This window comes from Carcharhinus amblyrhynchos, chromosome 20 (genome assembly GCF_965287045.1).
Source record: "Carcharhinus amblyrhynchos chromosome 20, sCarAmb.v2.hapA, whole genome shotgun sequence".
Taxonomy (NCBI): Eukaryota; Metazoa; Chordata; class Chondrichthyes; order Carcharhiniformes; family Carcharhinidae; genus Carcharhinus; species Carcharhinus amblyrhynchos.
This window is the reverse complement of record NC_137343.1, coordinates 21,635,665-21,654,894: the sequence shown is the minus strand read 5'-3', so window position 1 is coordinate 21,654,894 and position 19,230 is coordinate 21,635,665. Positions and strand designations below refer to the sequence as shown.

General features: G+C 43.0%; 1 long non-coding RNA gene across 2 annotated transcripts; it reads left to right on the top strand.

Annotated features, from left to right (window-relative positions):
- Nucleotides 1-7,061: 7,061 nt before the first annotated feature.
- LOC145355815 (uncharacterized) lies at nucleotides 7,062-18,417 on the top strand. 2 transcript variants are annotated; one of them, XR_013889045.1, is made up of 4 exons: nucleotides 7,062-7,191; nucleotides 9,715-9,926; nucleotides 17,843-18,002; nucleotides 18,096-18,417. It is a non-coding gene; the product is annotated as an uncharacterized LOC145355815 (long non-coding RNA). The 2 variants fall into 2 exon arrangements; XR_013889044.1 differs by lacking the exon at nucleotides 9,715-9,926.
- The last annotated feature ends 813 nt before the right edge of the window (nucleotides 18,418-19,230 follow it).

Genomic DNA, 19,230 nt, shown 5'->3' with positions numbered 1-19,230 from the left:
AAGAAGCTGTCCTTGAGTTGGTTGGTATGTGACCTCAGACTTTTGTATCTTTTTCTTGAAGGAAGAAGGTGGCAAAGAGAATGTCCGGGATGCGTGGGGTCCTTAATTATGCTAACTGCTTTGCCAAGGCAGCAGGAAATGTAGGCAGAGTCAGTGGATGGGGGGCTGGTTTGCGTGATGAACTGGGCTTCATTCATGACCTTTTGTAGTTCTTCGCGGTCTTGAGCAGAGCAGGAGCCACACCAAGCTGTGATACTCCCAGAAAGAATGCTTTCTATGGTCTGTAGGAAGGGAAATTTGCCATCCTTATCTGACTTACATATGACTCCAGACTCTTAAATATCTCTGAAATGCCTAGCAAGCTACACTGTTGTATCCAAGCATTACAAGTCTACAAAGAATGAATAGAATGGACCACTCAGCATCAATTTTGGCACTGGAAACTTCAACTGCAAACTTAGCCCTGTACAGTTTTCTTTGCTAACATCTGGAGGATAGCACCTAAATTGGGAGAGCTGTCTGACAGAGGAGCTGTGTAACAGCTTGACGTAGCCTTACTCACAGAATCATACCTTACAGGTAATATTGCAGACATGACCATCCCAGAGTATGAGACATGCATGTGGGGGAGTTACCCTGGGAGTCCTCAACATCAACTTTGAAGCTCAGAAAGTCTCATGATATCAAGTCAAACATGGGCCAGAAAATCTTTGAATACCACGCACCATCTCCTTAGCTGATGAGTCAGACCCCCATCCATGTTCAACATCACTTGGAGGAAACACAAAGAATGTACATCACTAAGAGTGGTTGAGTCGCACCACTACTGAACAAGCTGGCTGAGTGTAAAGGACATAACTGTTATTCTGAGTCTGCGGCAAGTAGTGAGGAAGTCAACAAAAGGGAAAAACATAGTTGAACTCATTCTCACCAACATGCCTGTTGCAGATGCATCTGTCCATGACAATATTGGCAGGATTGATATCCACCTAGTCTGTGCAGAGACAAAGATCCGTCTTCACATTGAGGATAACCTCCATTGTGATAATAGATCTGTCACTGTGCTAAATGGGATTTTTATCAGATCTAACAGCTGAAGATTAGGTTTCCTTGAGGTGCTCTGGACCAACAGCAGCAGCAGAATCAAACTCAATCACAATCTCATGGCCCAGCACATCCCTCACTCTACCATTAACAATTAGCGAGTGGATTAACACTGGTTCCATGAAAAAATGCAGGCGGCTATGCCAGAAGCAGCTCCAGGCATATCTAAAAATAAGGCGTCAACCTGGTGAAGCTACACCATCGGACTGCTTACATGTCGATAGATAGAGCTGAAAGATCCCACAACCAATACATCAGATTGAAGCTCTGCAGACCTGTCACATTTAGCCATGAATGGGGGTGGGCAATTAAATAATCTCACTGGAGAGGAGACTCCACAAATATTCCTATCCTCAATGCTGGGGGAGCCCAGGATTTCAGTGCAAAAGTTAAGAGTGAAGCATTTGCAATTATCTTCAGTCAAAGGTGCCAAGTGAAAGATTTATCTTATTCTCTTCTGTAGGTCCTCAGCATCACGGATGTCAATCTTCAATCAATTAGATTCATTTCATGTGATATCAAGAAATGGTTGAAGGCACTGAGTATTGCAAAGGCTATGACCCTGACAATGTTCCAACAATAGTACTGAAGGCTTGTGCTCCAGAACTTGTTGCACCCCAAGCCAAGCTGTTCCAGTGCAGCTGCAAGTCGCTACTTGGCAATGTGGAAAATACTGCAGGCAACAGAAAGCAGGACAAAGCTAACTGGCCAATTACTGCCCCATCATCCTACTCTCAATCATCAATATAAAGGGGTCATCAACAGTGCTATCAAGCAGCATTTACACAGCAATATCCTGCTCACTGATGTTTGGTTTGTTTTCTGTTTGGGTTCTGCCAGAGCCACTCAATTCCTCATTACATCCTTGGTTCAAGCATGGACAAAGGAGCTCCAGAGGTGATGTGAGAGTGACTGCTTTTGACATCAAAACAGCATTTGGCCAAATGGGGCATTAAGGAGCCCTAGAAAAACTGAGCTTCTTCATGGGTCAATGGGAATTAGGGGATAAACTTTCTGCTGGTTGGAGTCATACCTGGAATCATCTGGTTACCAGGGCATCACAACAGGAGTTCCTCAGGAGACTGTCCTGTGCCCAATCATATTCAGCTGTTTCATCAATGATCTTTCTTCCATCATTAGGCAGGAATTGGAAATGTTTCCTGATGATCACACAATGCTCAGCTCCATTTGTGACTTCTCTGAAATAGAAGCAATCCTTGTCCAGATGCAGCAAGGCCTGGACAATATTTAGGTTTGGGTTGACAAAAGACAAGTAATTTTCATAACACACAAGTGTCAGGCAATGACAATCTCCAACAAGACAGAGTCTAACAATTGCCCCTTCATATTCCTCCTCATTTCTGTCTTAAATGGGCAATCTAAGATTCTGCCCTCCAATCCTAGACTCTCCCACAAGAGAAAACAACTTGCAGCAACTGCCTTGTCAAGCCCTCCAAGGACCCTATATGTTTTGATAAGGTCATCTCATTCTTCTAAACTCTCATGAAACAGGTCCGGCCTACTTAATCCCTCCTCATAAGAAAATTCCTCCATATCCAGGATATGAACCTTCTCTGGACTACCTCCATTACCAGTATATCTTTCCTTAGATAAGGGGACCAAAACTGTTCACAGTATTCCAGATGTCATTTAAGAACATAAGAAATAGGAGCAGGAGTAGGCCATCTGGCCCTTCGAGCCTGCCCCGCCATTCAATAAGATCATGGCTGATCTGTCATGGCTCAGTTCCACTTTCCGGCCCTCTCCCCATAACCCTTAATCCCCTCTCTTATCAAAAACCCATCAACCCGCTTCTTGAAAATATTTAGCGAGGCAGCCTCCACCACTTCAACGGGTAGAGAATTCCAGAGATTCACCACCCTTTGAGTGAAGAAGTTCCTCCTCAACTCCGTTCTAAAACGCCCCCCCTTTATCTTGAGGCTGTGCCCCCTAGTCCTACTGTCTTTTTTGAGCGGGAAGAGTCTCTCCACCTCTATCCTATCCATCCCATTCATCATCTTATACGTCTCAATGAGATCTCCCCTCATTCTTCTAAACTCCAACGAGTACAAGCCTAGTTTATTCAGCCTCTCCTCATAGCTCAACCCCCTCAACTCCGGTATCAGCCTAGTAAACCTCCTCTGCACTCCCTCCAAGGCCAAAATATCTTTGCGCAGGTGCGGCACCCAAAACTGCACACAGTACTCCAGCTGCGGCCTCACCAATGCCCTATACAGCTGCAGCAAGACCTCCCTACTTTTATATTCAATCCCCTTCGCTATGAAGGCCAGCATCCCATTTGCCTTCCTGACCACCTGCTGCACCTGCAAGCTGGGTTTTTGCGACTCATGCACAAGGACCCCGAGGTCCCTCTGCACCGTCGCCTGCTGCAGTTTTTCGCCACGTAAGTAATAGTCCTTCCTACCATTCTTCCTACCAAAGTGGACCACCTCACACTTGCCAACATTAAATTCCATTTGCCATTTCCTGGCCCATTCGCCCAGCCTATCTAGATCCTTCTGCAGACTCTCCACACCCTCCGCACAATTTGCCGTTCCCCCAATCTTGATGTCATCCGCAAATTTCGACACCCTACACTCGGTTCCCTCCTCCAGATCATCTATATAAATGGTAAAAAGCTGAGGCCCCAGCACCGACCCCTGGGGCACTCCACTAGTCACCATCCGCCAATCCGAATAGCACCCGTTGACCCCCACTCTCTGCCTCCTATTTGACAACCAATCCTCTATCCACGCTAACACCCTACCCCCAACTCCAAGTCCCCTGACCTTCTGCAATAACCTCTTGTGAGGTACTTTGTCAAACGCCTTCTGAAAATCCAGAAAGACCACATCCACCGGCTCTCCTCTATCGACCGCCCTAGTTGTTTAACTATAATTTTAGCAAGACTTCCCTATTTTTATACTCCTTTCCCTTTGAAATAAAGGCCAATGTTCCATTTGCTTTACCTATTCCTAGCTTTCTGTGATTTATGCATGAGAACACCCAAATCTCTCAGTGCTGCAGCTTTCTGCAGTCTTTCTCCATTTAAGTAATATTCAGCTCCTTCATTCTTCCTATGAAAGTGCATAATTTCACATTTCCTTACAATATATTCCATCTGCCAAGTTTCTCCTCATTCACTTAGTTAGTCCGTATCCCTCTGTTGTGTCATCCTCACCATTTTCCTTCCCACTTACCTTTGTGTCATTTGCAAACTTGGCTAGAGTACATTCACTTCCCTCGTCAAAGTCATTTAAATGCTCAGCTGTCCTCTTAAAGATTTTCACCTCACCTGATGCCTTTCAGTTTCTTCATAATGTGCATAATTGACCTTTACATATTACAGATTCCTTATTGAGTTGGACCAAGTCCGGAATATGTCTACTAAGTGTCAACCCTGTGCATACGTAATGATTTCTATATGCAAGAAAAGACTATCATCACATCCTAGGCTGTGATTTTAACCCTCTCGTCTCAGCAAATCTCTCTATTCTTTCTTCAGAAATACATTCAATTATCTCTTGCACCTAGAGAAGAAAGATTTGCATTTGTATCGCATCTTTTACAGCCTTGGAACATCTCAAAGTGCTTTATAGTCAAGGAAAGGCTATTGAAAGTGTAATCACTGTTCTAATGGTGGTCTTCACGGACGAGCTGAGTGAAAATTTCTGAGGTATCTTCCCTTTTTCATCCTAATTTCTTAACTGTTTAAATTGTACCCCATGACTTCTGAATATTCATCATAGTTTTGTGGTGTAGTCATTGCTGTGATATAAAATACAATGACCAATTTGGGCACAGGAATATCCCACCAGCAACACTGAGATAAATGACCAACATTGAGGTAAATGGGATCATAATTGCATCCGCTCACTTTTTAATGACTCCAAGTTAATTTATGTGAGGCACATCCTGTGCCTGAAAAATATCCAACGGGATTTTGAGGTTTGGGCTATTTTTCAGGTTCCAAGGACTTAGCCCCTTATAACTGCAAATGAGAAGCCCAGCACCAGCTTCAGTCACCTGGCTTGGGATGTTCGTAACAAATTCTTCAGTGACCACTGCAAAGGCTGCTGACAGAAGATGACAATTTCTTACAAATGCATTCCCTCCTGGTGCTATTCTTGGCTGGGGCTGGAAAGGACCTTCGTCTGTCCTTGGACGTGCCTGTAAGTGAGAAAGGAGAGTGCAAATGACAGCATTAGTTGCCTCCAGCAGGATGTGAACCTGATCACGTCACCCGATAAAGGGGGTGAAAATTGGAAGATCACCCCCATTGTTACAACAATCATGAAGGACAAATGGAAAGTGGGGTGAACCTGGAATGTAATCTTTAAGATTGGAAGTCACAGATTACCCAAAGGTAGGCAGTCGAGAACTTATATGTGATTTTAAGGAAGTTTATTAAGAAGCACCATTTTGCATATGATGTATCAACTAGATAGAAAAAACATATGACTCTAGATGGGTGAAAGCAGTTTACTGATCCTGGAGGATAAATGGGCAGATGGCACAGAGTGTGTTGATCTCTGTAGCTTGTGGCAGCAGCCTTCTGCTCAGTAGCTGAAGTATTAGGAAGCTTACCTCCCCAGTTTTCTTCCACCTTCCTTGAGTTTCGTTCATCTGAAGAGGGATGCTACCTGATAAGGACCAACCCCTGCCCCTTTGAGCATCTATTGATATGCCCTATTACAGTAGGGCACATAGTCCAACCACCCTGTGTTGACGCAATGTTATTATATTGGTTCCTCGAGGTTCTTCCCAACCTAGTTGATTATTTGTATCAATAAAGCTGAGAAAAGAAATCATTTTATTGAAAACTTCCATCTCACTGAGGAGGTTTCAAGCCAATCCACATCCAACAACCTGCTCTGAAAACTCTGCTCACACTTTGACAGCTATCAAATTTTGCAACTTTGACAAATTTTATGATGACAACTGATACAATCCACAACATTCTAAATCAATTAACAAAATTTGAAATAAAACAATCACATCATTCTGAAAAAAGTCAATTCACCCTATCTCCCAATACTAATGAATTATTTAAAAAAAATTCTAGGATCTAGATTTCTTTCTGCACTTTCATCAAAACTTAACTAGTTCTTCCTTAGGCCATACCCGATCAGTGTACCCGGTTTTGTTGAAATTCAGCCAATGACTTTTGAGACATATTTGAAGAAATGTTCAGTTCCAATATATGGCAACCAAGGACTGAGAACAACAATAGTTTATTCAGTACTCTGAACAGCTCCTACTCTTCCCACCCTCCGGGAAGAACTCCTGCACTTCTGACATGTGGCCCTTTAAGCAGTCACATCATCACGTTATCACACAACCACTCGGTATAGACCTCCCTCGTTCAAGCTGGGACAACATGTGGTACTGAGGTTCAATAGTGTCCGTGAACAGTAACTGTGTGCAAACTATTTCATAACATACAGGTTGGACAGGCTAACAACATATAATTATTTACATAGGGTGAAACACGGATTGAGTTACTGCAGCTGACGCAAGGTCCATCACGGACACCCCAGCCACCCCACCCCCCCCCGCCACTTTTCACTGTGTAAACTCGCAAACTAGGTGGTAACCGCTCAGTCTACAGACTAAAGAATTAGGGTACATTAGCTCTGTCCACCTTCAATGGCGGAGGTTATAAGGCAAGATCAGCTAACCAATTTGTCATTCCTCCCACATGTTGAAAGCAGCCCAGCTGTAACAATAACACCAGCGGGATGCAGGAATTATTCCTGGCTGCAAAATAATGAGGGAGCAATAGGTGCTCCGGGGAAATTTGTACTTCCCAAGATGGCCATCAGTTTGATATGCTTGCTGACTGACCTTGCCTCTCCTACGCTAGTGACACTGCTGGCTATATATACCTTGACAAATAATTGATGAGACTTTGACCAGAGACATGAGCTGGTGAAAGAGAGAGAGGAAGGGAGAGAGAGAGAGAGAGAGAGAGAGAAGCAACAGAAGTGACAGCTGGTGCAATGGGAGCGAGTGGGAGAAGGATGTGTTGGCGCTGCCAAGTTTTCAAACAGCAGACATGTTGTCACCAGTAGTGTCATCCAACAGGTAATTAATTATTCTCATCTAGTCATCAAGTAAAAACATTGAACAGTATGTCTTTAATCTGTAGGAAAGAGGACAGCTGTAGGGCTGTTTGTGACGTCCAGAAAGTGCATGCACTAACACAGCAGTCAGAGCCAAATGCTCATGTGCGACAATGCTGAACAAACAGCAATTTAAACAGCAAAGGGCACATTTTCTGTAGGAGACGGAATGACGAGACATTGGTCACGGAAGTAAGTTAACAGGTTTGGAAAATAGGAGGATACAGTCAGGAACAGCCTTCTGCTGAATGAGTTAACAAGCCTCTCAAACAGTCCTGGAGTAAGGACTGGAGCTGTGGTCATCACTGCTGCAGGCAGTGTGAAGGGTGATGCACATTTCAGGATCTTGGTGTCTTTCAAATAGCTGAGTCAGAATGTTATCCCCAGAGAAACAGCAGTGACATTATGGCCATTACAGAATAGTGACAGTATTACAATGCTCATGCCCAGGGTAGTGGCAGTGTCAACATAATCATTCCCAGGACAGTGACAGTGTCAGTGTGATCATTCCCAGGACAGTGACATTGTCAGTGTGATCCTTCCCAGGATAGTGACAGCGTCAATGCGATCCTTCCCAGGATAGTGATAGCGTCAGTGTGATCATTCCCAGGATAGTGAATGCCAGTGTGATCATTCCCAGGATAGTGAATGCCAGTGTGATCATTCCCAGGATAGTGAATGCCAGTGTGATCATTCCCAGGATAGTGAATGCCAGTGTGATCATTCCCAGTCTGAATAATGGTAGCATTATTTGGAAGTATTAATTAATACATTTCAATGTCCCACAGATCACCTGCGAGATGGTAGTTCTCCTCCTCAGTAGACAATACTCGCTGTACAGATAAAACAGTGGGCGAATTTTCCCAAGAAATGATCAAGGCCGGAATTTTCTGACTGTTCATGCCCTGCCGGCATCAAAAGCGAGGACAGAGTATTTGGTGCTCAGTCCTCTTCTTGCTGATTGTATAAACTTTTCTCAACCCTTCCAGATGATATCAACAGCTCCCAGATACTATTATTTCCCCCTTAACTATTAATTCTGTCCTCACATTCCAAGTTTGTACAATTCCTCCTCTCTGGAAGGGAAAATTTTTGACTGAGCTCACCAGCCTGTTACAGGAACACTGGTGAGCAGTAGGATACAGGTAAGTCCAACCAATTGGGAGCTGCTGGGGTCTCGTTCCTCCAGGCCAGAGGTGTAACAGAGCAGAAAAACCTAACAATCAACCAATGAACTACTCTAACCTTCACACTTGTCTACAATTGCTGTTATTTTGCCTGGAACAAAACAGATTCTGAAGGAAGTGGCTTCATCTATTTGGATCATCAGACACAGAAGACAAAAAAAAACCCCACATGTGCCAAGGAACTTCATCATAGCTTCTTTTGCAGCTATTGTGCGGGAGCCACCAACTAACCCTGGCAGAGACTTCCCAACACTGCCTCCGCTATATTCCATATGGTGCCTTGTTGTCAGAAGGAAATCATTGCAAGCAGTTCCTTTCAGATGATTTTGAGGGCAGTGTAACATATCTGAGTCTCAAATTAAGGCCAAAGTTTAATCATAAAAATATGGATGTATCATTCCACAACTAAACTAGTCCAACTTTTTCCATATTCTGTTTGTTGAGAAATACAATACATGTCTTTAAATTTTCAGTCTGGAATAGGAGCAGGGGTGGGGTTCAGGAGTTAATGGGGGTAGGGATGGGGGGACGGGGGGTGGTTCGGAGTTAAGAACTAGCTTGGGTGAACCCACATGATAGATAGGGAAAAATAGTTCAGCACAGGTTTCTGCTGCAGTGAAATCTGCTGGATAGTCTCTGTATCTGAATGTCAGATAAGGAGATGATTGGTTTTGATTGACTCTTCTAGCCCCATTGATGTACAATATATAAAGTGGATAGTCAGAAGCTTTTTCCCCAGGGTGAAAGAGTCAATTACTAGGGGGCATAGGTTTAAGGTGCAAGGGGCAAATTTTAAAAGAGATGTACAAGGCAGATTTTTTACGCAGAGAGTGGTGGGTGCTTGGAACTCGTTGCCGGGGGAGGTAGTGGAAGCGGATATGGTAGTGACTTTTAAGGGGCATCTTGACAAGTACATGAATGAGATGGGAACAGAGGGATATGGTCTCCAGAAGCGTAAGGCGTTTCAGTTAAGTCAGGCAGCATGGTTGGGGCAGGCTTGGAGGGCCAAAAGGCCTGTTCCTGTGCTGTAATTTTCTTTGTTCTTTGTTCACACTTGATACGCAATGAAGTGGATGAAAGACCATCCAGGCATGTGTCAAAAAAATTGGAAATAAAGGAAGCAGCCTGCTCCCAGAAATTGGGCAGAATGCAAAGCATCAGTATATGTAAACTCACAGATGGGATTCTCTCCGTAGCCAGAGTTGTTAGGACAGAAATCATCAATTTGTAATGAATGAATGGTATTTTCTTTTGACTGGTGAATAGAAATCAGGATATGCTATGTTTCCCAATATAAGGTTTCAAATCTTTGGACTGCGGGAGGAAACTGGAGCACTCAGAGGAAACCCATGTAGCCACGGGTAGAACATGCAAACTCCACACAGAAACAGGCTCCGGACTCCAAACCCAAAGCCAGACTCAAATATAGCACTGTGAGGTAGCAGTGCTAACTACTGTGCTATTGTTCAATTTCTGTGCAAGACCAATTGAATGGCAGTCATTAACACTGGTAAAACAGAATTATAGTGATAATTTCTAAACTTTCTGTGAGATATTTAACGCCAACCGAATCAAGAATAGTTTCTTCCCTGCTGCCATCAGACTTTTGAATGGACCTACCTTGCATTAATTTGATCTTTCTCTGTACCCTAGCTATGACTGTGACACTGCATTCTGCACCCTCTCCTTTTCTTCTCTAGGAATGGTATGCTTTCATCTGTATAGCTCACAAGAAACAATACTTTTCACTGTGCACTAATACATGTGACAATAATCAAATCAAAAATCAAATCAAATCAAATAATGCAATTACTGTGCGTATACAGCAACTTCATAAAAGTGGTTAAATGCATGATGCTATTTTTCACAAAACTAATCGCAGAACTGCACACATGTACCAGTAACTTGCAGCAGTTCACAGTTGACAGGTTATCTCTTCCTCACCACAGGTTATTGCTCAATTTGCACATTATTAATGACTTGCATCATTCAGATGCCACTATTCTTTCAGCAAATTAACCGTATATCTATTGTTGGAAAAATGCTTGAACCCATCATCAAAGAAGAAATAGAGAGGCACCTTGAGAAGAATTGTTTGGTAGAGCAGACGCAGCACGGATTCGTTAAGGGGAAGTCGTGTCTGACAAATTTATTGGAATTCTATGAAGATGTGACTAGTGCGGTAGACAGAGGGGAAACGGTGGATGTGGTGTTTCTCGATTTTCAGAAGGCGTTTGACAAGGTGCCGCATGGAAGGTTGCTTCAGAAGGTTAGGGGGCATGGAGTTGGGGGTAAGGTGTTAGCTTGGATAGAGGATTGGTTGTCTAATAGGAGACAGAGAGTTGGTATCAATGGGTGCTATTCTGATTGGCGGTTGGTGACTAGTGGAGTGCCGCAGGGATCAGTGCTGGGGCCTCAACTATTTACCAATTATATAGATGATCTGGAGGAGGGGGCTGAGTGTAGGGTGTCGAAATTTGCTGATGACACGAAGATAAGTGGAAAAGCAAATTGTGCGGAGGGTGTGGAAAGTCTGCAGAGGGATCTGGATAGGCTGAGCAAGTGGGCGAAGACCTGGCAGATGGAGTACAATGTTAGCAAGTATGAGGTTATCCACTTTGGCAGGTATAATAGAAGGAGGGATTAGTATTTAAAGGGCGAAAAGCTGCAGCATGCTACAGTGCAGAGGGACCTGGGGGTCCTTGTGCATGAGTCGCAAAAACCCAGTGTGCAGGTGCAGCAGGTGATCAAGAAGGCAGTTGGGATGCTGGCCTTTATAGCGAGGGGGATAGAATATAAAAGCAGGGAGGTCTTGCTGCAACTGTACAAGGCACTGTTGAGGCCGCAGCTGGAGTACTGTCTGCAGTTTTGGTCGCCACACTTGCGCAAGGATATTTTGGCCTTGGAGGGAGTGCAGAGGAGGTTCAATAGGCTGATACCGGCGATGAGGGGGTTGGACTATGAAGAGAGGCTGAATAGATTGGGTCTGTACTCGTTGGAGTTTAGAAGGATGAGGGGCAATCTTATAGAGATGTATAAGATAATGAAGGGGATGGATAGGGTAGAGGTAGAGAGATTCTTCCCGCTCAGAAAGGACAGTAGGACTAGAGGGCACAGCCTCAAGATAAGGGGGGAGCAGTTTAGAACGGAGTTGAGGAGGAACTTCTTCACTCAAAGGGTGGTGAATCTCTGGAATTCTCTGCCCGTTGAAGTGGTGGAGGCTACCTCACTAAATATATTTAAGACACGGGTAGATAGGTTTTTGGTAGGCAAGGGAATTAAGGGTTATGGGGAGAAAGCGGGAAAGTGGAACTGAGCCACTTCAGATCAGCCATGATCTTATTGAATGGCGGGGCAGGCTCGAAGGGCTAGATGGCCTACTCCTGCTCCTATTTCTTATGTTCTTATGTACAAAGAGATCTGAGGTTATGTGTACTATTCTGTATAATCTGTAATCTATTTTGTTAATAATTTTATAAAGTGAAATGCCATTTTGCACAAATTTGCACATTGCATATACTTGAACTCCCTTCACCCTCAGTCACTTGACTTGATACTACTGCCAGAATTCCACCATCCCACCTGCCACGGAATCGGAGGGGGCGAGGGGTGGACAATGGAAATGTCCATTAACCTCGGGTGGGATTTTCCAGTCTAGGGTTGAGTGAGGCCATAAAATCCCATCTATTACTTTTCCAAATATTCTTTGAGAATTTACCATTGTGTATATTCAAGAATTTGTGTCTATCCAAGGTTTGATCACTGCCTGGTGATGACTACTGGAGAATGTGCTGGTGTGGCCAAATACAGAATTTAAATTATTCCATTCAAAAACATAATAGTGTTCGACAATATTCCTCCTATCCCTCATCTCGGGCAAGTAAACTGGTGGCTACCTCTCCTCTTGACTCCACTTTCACAGCCCCCTGGGTTAACTTTCAATCGCTAGTCTAGTACTATTCCTGCATTTAATAGAACACCATATGCCATGGCCAGTCTTCTTTCAGTTGCGCAAACAGTCCAGCAGGTGCAATGTTTATCCAAAGGCTCTTGATTTCATTAATAAATTCATGTTGAGCTAGCATGTTTTCTCCCAGTTAAATCTTAAATCTAATTGTTTTTGCATAAGCTTTGGGACAATGCCAGGTTCAGACATGTCTGTTATGGCCCATGCTGTCACATAATAGAATTGGCGCACATTTTATGCACACTAAGTGAAGCCGTCCAGGTACAAAAATAAATTGGATTACATCAAAATTAATCATAATGCAGTTGTAGACATTGCTTTCTCACTGAACGCACATTTAAATCTGTTGAAGTGTTAGGGTGAGTAATTGTGAGTTATTTAAATACGCATTTAATCAGATTACAACATTTACAGAATACAGGTGTTGTAATAGGGCTTGGAAAACTTGGGCTAGAAAAGGGAAAATGAGTTTGTAACACTTCCCTGCTAGAAAGTGTGTGGAATCATAGGGATGGTTACAGCACAGAAGAGGGGCATTTGCTCTGCATTCTGCATTCTGGTCCTTCTGTAAGAACAACTCAGCTTGTCTCACTGTCCCAGCTTTTCCCTGTAGCTGGCATGTTTTTTTCTTGTAATGTGCCAGTATATTTTGGATTTTCAGTTAATATTTTTATACAGGGTACAAATAGCTATTCAAATGACTGCTGCAAATCATGTGAACTTTGACATTTTGAGTTTCAGACAATCTTAAGTCTGAAGCAAATAAATTAACTGAATATCAACATTTACAACCATAGAATCATAGAATCCCCATAGTGCAGAAAGAGGCCACTCAGCCCACTGAGCCTTCACCGTCAACAATCTCACCCAGGCCCTATCCCTGTAATCCCTGCTAGTCTCCCTGGCAATAAGGGAAAATTTGGCATGGCCACTCTACCAAACCCACACATCTTTGGACTGTGGGAGGAAACTAGAGCGCCCAGTGGAAACCTATGCAGACACAGGGAGAATGTGTAAACTCACACAGACAGTTACCCGAGGCTGGAATTGAACCTGGGTCCCTAGCGCTGTGAGACAGCAGTGCAAACTACTGTGCTATCATGCTGCTCAATGTAGGGAATAAACGCATCCCTTTATTTAAGAATGGATCAACACAAATGGTCTATAGAATTCCATCCAAGCTGCATCCTTGTTTCACCCTGGAGAAAAGAGAACATCGAAACTCATATGAATTGATGATGTCAACCTTACGTTGTATTATGATGATTTCCCTTATCTAACCTAGAATCTCTGAAACAACCACACAGAATGATTGCAATCAACTTACCACCCTTTGTTTAGAAAAAGTACTCTGAATTTGTGTAACTCACATGATGATGGAACCACTTGGTTGTTTGCTTTTAAGACCAGCAAGAAGCTGCTTGCAAACAGAAAATTCCATTGAATGCCATTGAAATAACTGCAACTCATCCAAGCAGCCAAGGTAATTGTTAGGGCACTTCACAGCTATTATCCGGCTACTCATATATAATACTTCCCTTAAGAGAACAGACGAAGATTTTCAACAAGTTTTAAATTGGCCTTTATTTAACTATAGCATGGAAGTCTGTTACCATGACGTGGCTGGCATACAGACCTCTTGACTGATACACTGCATGAGCAAGGGAATAAATGCATCCCTTTGGTTATCTTATAAGTAATTTGCATATAACAATCACAAGTATACATTTGTTCTGAAGTCATTGATATCCAATACATCTGGTTTCTTCATTAATATTAGGTGAATATAGTTAACCAGCTACAGCCTCTTTATGCTTGCCTAATTATAATAATTAGTTACAAACAAAGTACGTACGTCTACATGGCTACACCATCCAAACACCCACACGTACAGACCTTCACTGTTATGGCTGTTCTCCTTCTTCTTTATCGAAGTTCCCATTCTCTTGTCCCTTGTTCATCTTTATGCAGCTCATCTGTAACAACGGATACTCCACAGAACCAATTTCGCAGTAGCTTTCCAAGGGCATTTGGCTTTACCCAAGGCACAGGGGATCCCTTCTGCATTCAGTGATTTTAACCCCTTTCAGTAATGAAGAGCAGTACCTTTGAAAAAGGGAGATCTGACAAAGGGACAGACTTCTGGTTAAAGTTCACCTGAGAACCACCCTCCTGGCAAATCAATTACGTGAAGACTCACAGCCTGCTGAGAATCGTTTGCTTTACAGGACCTTCATTTCAACTTTAAAACATCAACTACCTCACAAAACTAGAGGCCTGCCACAAAAGAGACTGAGGTAATAGTAACAGTATATTACCTTCATTTGTATCTCATCTTTGTGTGTGTGAAGCTATGTGTGAAAGACAAGTGAGAAAAATGTTGCATTAAATTCAGGATAAGTGTGCCATGATAAATAACCTTCTGTATTTTTAAACTCACCAAAACTTGCTGTTTGAATTATTTGATTTGATATGATTTTATTTATGATTGTCAAGTTTTTTCAAACAAAATGTTGGGTGATTTTAACTGGATTTAAAGTTTGGAGTTTTGCTGTGGGTAAGACTTTTAAATCACTTTTAAACGTGAGTGAGAAATTTCTTGTATCCTATACAGTCCAGTGAAAATTAATGCAGCTAGAGAATCAAGGAGCTGAAGAGGAAAACTACGCTGAAACACCACTCCCTCAGGTTTCATCAAAAAAACTATCAGTAAGAGATTGCCAGCTTAGAGCAGAGACAAAGGGAATCACCACAGAGGTTAACCCAAACAGAGAGCACAGTGCCAAATGAGCAAGACGATCAATGATTTAATTAACTGCTAGAGAGATATATAGGAAGAAGCAAACAAAAACCATCCAATAGTCCTTGGATAAATGGTTCAAGGCTGTTGATAATCCTGGCCCTTCAGCCCATTAACTCCACCAGGTCCTCTCTGTTGCACAGCACTTTCAGTTCAAAACCAAATCACTCCAACTTCACTCCTTGAGCTGCTAAGAAGAAGAAGAAGAACAGGAACTCAAAGCCTAAGATCACGGTACTATGCAAACATCTTAAATCACCATCAGCAAATCTACAAAAAGCCTACAAAAGATCGGCCAAATCCTCCAAATCCAGAGAGAGAGCAGTGTCGTGGCACAGTGGTTAGCACTGCTGCCTCACAGCACCAAGGACCCAGGTTCGATTCCTGGCCTGGGCCACTGTGTGCGCAGAGTCTGCACATTCTCCCCCGTGTGGGTTTCCTCTGGGTGCTCTGGTTTCTCCCCCATAGTCCAAAAGACATGCTGATTAGGTACATTGCCATGCTAAATTTTCAATATACCCGAACAGGTGCCAGAGTGTGGCGACTAGGGGATTTTCACAGTAACTTCATTGCAGTGTCAATGTAACTTGTGACATTAATAAATAAACTTTAAAGAAAGGCTGTGCAACAACCAATGTCTTCCCCCCAGCCAAAGTGCCCAGCATCGAGGCTCTGAATCACTCAAAGTCCCCTTCACTGAAATACTTCGAGGTGTATGCAAAGCGTACCTAAAGAGGTCAAACATCTCCCCAGTCCATCGAGCCAGAGTGGAAGCAAGTCAACCCTGAACCTGGGGAATTACTGAAGAATGGAGAGTGAATGAAATGTGTGTGCTAACTAATTAGAATTTTTACAGGAATTTCTTTATATTCAGTAATTCATTTCATTTGGCAAGTGAGTTCAGTTCGGAATGCACAGTGTTATATATGCATGGTACAAAATATCTGGGGCTGATTCCATCCAGCTTTAACGTTGATACCTATGGCAAACAGTGATTCAACATAAAGTGGTGATTTTCAGGAATGCAGCCATCCTTATATATAAGGACTAACTGTACTTAATTCAAATTAAAGTTGCACATATCCGTTCTTTCATAAACAGGATGTAAGATGGATACTCAAAAATCATGTCGGGGGTGCTCTGATTTTTGACCACCTTGTTCCATGGGCACTGTTCAGTTGCTGGGCAGCAGTTCCCCACAGGAAGCTTCCACCTGCCAATTGCTATGTCTCAGTACATCTTGAGTTTTTCTTATACGGAATGGATTTGAAAATAAGAGTTATCTCTAACTTTTTTTCCTAAAGACCCAATACTATTTACTGGGTACCCAGGCTGGTTAAAATGTTAATGGAAGTTTTTTATCCCCAGGGATTACACAAGCATTACTTTGATGAACCATCTCGTACACTTCCAAATCCCAGATTTTAGCTTGGAATGGGAATCATTTGGACAGGAGACAAAGACAAACTCCCCTGATCCCCCAGTGACTCAAGCCATTTTTGCTGTGGGGCGGGGGGGGTGGGGGACAGGGGGCGGGGGGCAGGGGTGGGGGCAGGAGGGGATCGCACCCGTGAGTCCCCTGTCTGAACTGGGCAACAAGGATATTGAGCTGGCTGGAGCGCAGGAGCGGAAATATTTTTTAGTCATTCATGGGTCATGGGTGTTGCTGGCTGTCCAACATTTATTGCCCATCCGTAGTCATCTGAGGGCAGTTGAAAGTCAACCACATTGCTGTGGCTCTGGAATAGCATTTGATTTGATTTATTATTGTCACAATTATTAGTGAAAAATAATTTTATTTTTGCACACTATACAGACAAGGCATATAATCCATAGAAAAGGAAAGGAGAGAGTTTAGTCATAATTAAGCTGTGGAGGAAGATCAACTTAGTATGAGGTAGGTCCATTCAAAAGTCTAACAGCAGCAGGGAAGAAGCTGCTCTTGAGTCCATTGTCACATGACCTCAGACTTTTTTTGTATATTTTTCCCAACAGAGGAAGGTGGAAGAGATTATATCCGGGGTGCTTGGGGTCTTTAATTATGTTGGCTGTTTTTCTGAAGCAGAGGAAAGTGTAGGCAGAGTCAATGGATGGGAGGCTGGTTTGCGTGATGACCCTTTGTAGTCTCTTGTAATCTTGGGCAGAGCAGGGGCCATACCAAGCTGTGATACAATCAGAAAGAATGCTTTTATGTAGGTCAGACCAGGTAAGAATGGCAGATTTCCTTCCCTAAAGGACTTTAATGAACCAGGTGGATCTTTCCAACAACTGACAATGGCTTCATGATTACCATTAGATTTCTTTTTATTAAATTCAAATTCTACCATCTGCCGTGATGGGATTCGAACGTTAGCACATTAGTTGAATTTCTGGATTAATAGTCTAGTGAAAATACCACTAGGTCATCACCTCCCCTAATTTTGGATAGGAAGTTACTGGGTTTGCCCAAAAGAACAGATATTGGTTCTCAGTTAAGTCGATGGGAAGGGATTTCAGCATGGATTGGGAGAGGGGGATTCCAGGGCTGGGAGGGCTTTAACATCAATAGTGGGAAGTAATGTAAAAATAATTAGTAATGCCACTGTTTTGGACTGCTTGACAACAGATCCCACCTTGCTGTCTTCAGCTGACCCAAAAACTGCAATGAATTCTTCACTAGGGTCACTCATTAAAACTGCAGACAGGGCCTGAATGTCTCATCAGATGCTGGTCTACAACTTTATTGAAGGATCCTCCTAGTTTCAGGTAAATGTCACTGCGGCCTGTTCAGAAGAACAAATTAAAATTCCAGACAGTGTGATGAGAGTGGGACACAGCAGGTAAGTCATACTGCTGTTTTTAACTCCAAAGTTGTTTTAAATTAAAATTTTAAATAAACCACCTTGAACATTTCACTTCCTCCGCCATCACAGTGGCAGCAGTGCGCACCGTCTGCAAGATGCATTGCAGCAACTCACCAAGGCTCCTTCGACAGCATCAGACAAACCTGCGACCTCTACAACCTAGAAGGACAAGGCAACATCACCACCTGCAAGTTCCCCTCCGAGACACACACGATCCTGACTTTGTGTTACAATCTCAGCTGATGTTAATACTGGACAAGTCAGATCCCAGGTTAGAACCTGGCTTGATAGATTCAGTTTTTTTGTTTGGTTTAGATGCGTGATTGAACAGATTCACAGGATTGCTGATTAACTTGAAACAAAAGAATAAAATATTTATTGAACAAGAAAAGATTAACTATAATACAATACTCCTTCATCTCAGCTCTACGTTCATGGGTACATACAGATTTGTAAGAATAACACAAGTTAACAATCTTTTTCTTATATCTGGCTGTTCATAGTAAGAACATAGTCCATGCAAACCAATAGATGAAATGTAATCAGACACCCTCACATTCTGAAACCAAGTGACAGATGCCACCAAATACAACCCCTGTGGATTTCACATCAATTCCCCCTCCTGCCAGATGCCAGTCGCATTTGAGCCAACTGATCGCACTTGACCTCTGGCTTTCGCACAGGGTTTCCAATCCCTGCCCTAGAACAGCACAACTTGGAATCTTCATCCAAACGACACTTTCTCTCAGATGCCTTCACCAAGGATCCACATCCAGGGTTTCAACTCCTCCTTTCGGTAATCCCTGCCCTAGATCACCACGTGCGTTCCAGCATCTACATAACTTCTCAGGTACCCAGCCACAATAAACACCACTACTTCGCAGGCTGTATTAAGATGTCACTGACATTTTGTTCCCCTCAGATATCAGGCTTCTCACAAACAGACATACCCAGGTCTGCACCTTGTAGTCCTGTATTTAACCTGGAGCCCCTTTTTCTCTGCTTTTGACTTTACTGAACAGTATATATTTTTTCAAGATTTCTGTTCTTTGTTTCTTTGATAGTATGGTCTTCCAGCAACTTTTTTCTGTCTCATTTTCTAGTTTCTGGGACTTCCTGTTCTCTTTAATTTGGGACAGGCTTTCTGTCTCTCTATATTGTCCTGTATGTACTGGAAGTGCTTGTGGAATGCTCCTTGCCTCTG